This window comes from Corvus brachyrhynchos, unplaced genomic scaffold (assembly GCF_000691975.1).
Source record: "Corvus brachyrhynchos isolate BGI_N302 unplaced genomic scaffold, ASM69197v1 scaffold14, whole genome shotgun sequence".
NCBI classification, from domain to species: domain Eukaryota; kingdom Metazoa; phylum Chordata; class Aves; order Passeriformes; family Corvidae; genus Corvus; species Corvus brachyrhynchos.
The window spans coordinates 2,905,879-2,908,362 of NW_008239110.1; positions in this window are offsets into that span (position 1 = coordinate 2,905,879).

Below are 2,484 nucleotides of genomic sequence, written 5' to 3' on the forward strand. Positions count from 1 at the left end.
TCCCGTTGGACAGGAATCGCATCCCGATAGGCGCCCGCATTTCAGTGGCCATATATTTTTATTGTACCTTTGTGTCGAGAAAATTGTGCCTTTTGGAAACGATTTTTTTCTATGCGCTCTCCCATCACTCGTTCCAGCGGTCTGAGCCGTGGGGCTTAGCAGCACACCCGGGTCTGCAAGCGCCTCTGGCACCTGTACACTTTATTTGACACCTCACCTGTGCTTGCTCGGGTCCTAATCAAGCAATACCAACAGCTTTTTGGAAACGCAGAAAAAAAACAGGCAGCAAAAAGCCATCCTTGCAGCACTGAAGAGGTTCGCATAACAGGTGCACCATTTGATCGAGTTGCAATTATTTATAACAGATAATATTTGAGTAACAAATGTAAAATAAATATTAAAAAGCATGAATCTAAAAGCACGCACTATATAATTTTAAAGGAAATACACTCTCTGTTTGGTAGAATACAAATGTGGTGTATGTTTGTTTTCTAATGAACGATGTACAGTGGATACAGTATTTTGGTCTTGGTTCCAGTTTGTCATGCGGTTTTTTAAAAAAAGAAATAAAGTTACTGACAAACTACTGCTTGCCTAGTTGTTAACTGAAGTGCTGTCAGCAGGATCTCGTCTTTCTCCACGATGCTTCTGATGATCAGAAGCTCAGACCCATCTGCATACAGCGTCTTTGGTTCAAGCTCTAAATAACTTGCCCCTGAATATATTGTCTGACCATTTGCCTTCTCTCACTCGGCAGAGCCAAAGGGTAAAAATCCCAAATCCAATCCGTTCTTCTCTGTGCCTAGGATTTCAGAAATTTTTTTTGTTTGTTTTGTTCTTTTTTGTTTTGCACAGGGGGAGGGCAGAACTGTTAAAGGCTGAACATTATTAGTCTGTTTTTATCTGTTTGCACTCAGTCAAACGTGCCCTTTTTTGCAAACACTTTTCTTTAGAATTGTTGTTACTTTTATTTGAGGGGAAAATCTTAATATTCTTTATTATGAAAAACCTTAAAATAAAGACTGTCAGAAAATTACCTGTTTCCCCTGGCAGCTCCTCCAATTCACCAGGCAAAAGGATGCAACACTGCCGACAGCGACCCGCCAGCTGTGACTCGCCAGCTGTGCGGGTCTGCCCTCTCAGGTCCGAGCTGGGGCTTTCCGTGTGCCCTCGGGCAGGCAGAGAGCCAGAAGGGAACCCCACTTTTTGGTTTGGCATAGCTCACAACTCTGAACCAGACGGTAAATCTCTGATTGTTCGATACACTTAAAAGACTGTGAGTTTCCAGAATCGAGCCCTATTTCGGTTCAGGATGTAGGCGATGGAATGTAAAATACAAACAAAACACTTTCAGTATCTGAGAGAATTTCAGACACAAATCTGATCCTTCGTTTGCTCACTTAAGACTATACCGTGCTTGACAGCAATCGGAAGCGGGAATTCAAATGCCGATCTTGAATTTTCTTTAAAGGTTTGACGCTGTAGCGCTTTTCCCCCCCTTATTTGAGCTAGTGCACCCACTTACTCGATTCATTTTATCCCAAGATGCAAGTTGTGGTTCTGACATGAAAATAAATGGAAACCCCCTCTCCTGCAGAGAGCAGGATCTTGTTCATCTGTTGGTGGAGTCGAAAATCCTGTTGTCATTTATAGCACCGTCAGCAGGACCTGGAATATTTCCTGCCAGTTCTTTATTTCAATATATTTGTCTGCTGCCTTCCTAAAGGAAGGCACCCATCTTGGAGCTGCTGCCGGGGAAGGAGGTGTCATGTGTGCTCTGAGATCGTGGAAAGGGTATAATAATTAAACTGTGATACAGAAAATATTTTCGTGTATGTAGAGTTTGTGAGTAATAGAAATGTCCCATCAAATACTTGGGCCACCTTTACAAAAAAAAAAAGAAAAAAGAAAAAAGAAAAAGTACTCCAGAGAGTTAATTTGTTTTAATTAATGGTCGATATATATAATAATCAGTCTTTGAGTTAAGAAAAAAACCAAAACCTGAACTAAATATAACCAGCCTCAAATAACCAAAGTCAAGTAAAAAAAAAAAAAAAAACAAAACAAAAAACCAAACAACATATGGTTTGTCTGGGGGTTTTTTCTCTTTTTTTTTTTTTTTTTTCCCCCCCACATTGCTATGCAGTGGCTGCATCGAAATACAAAGTACAGGCGGAGACACGCGGAGAAATACTGCCACATTCTCCTTTAGGGTCCCATTCCTGCGACGTTCCTAGCGGAGACGCACCCTCCAGCACGGGTCCGCGGGCAGGGGCAGAGGGCGAGCCCCGGTGACCGTCCCGGGATGCTCCAGCCGCCCGAGCGCTTCCGATCCGCGCGCGGCGCTCCCACGGCCCCTCGTGAGAAGCGCCGGCTGCTTGGTGTTATTTTTCATTTTCTCCCGTCTTAAATTTTATTTTATTAAATTTTACTACATTTTGGGTTATTTTATTCAATTTTGATTTATTTTGTTTTATTGTCACT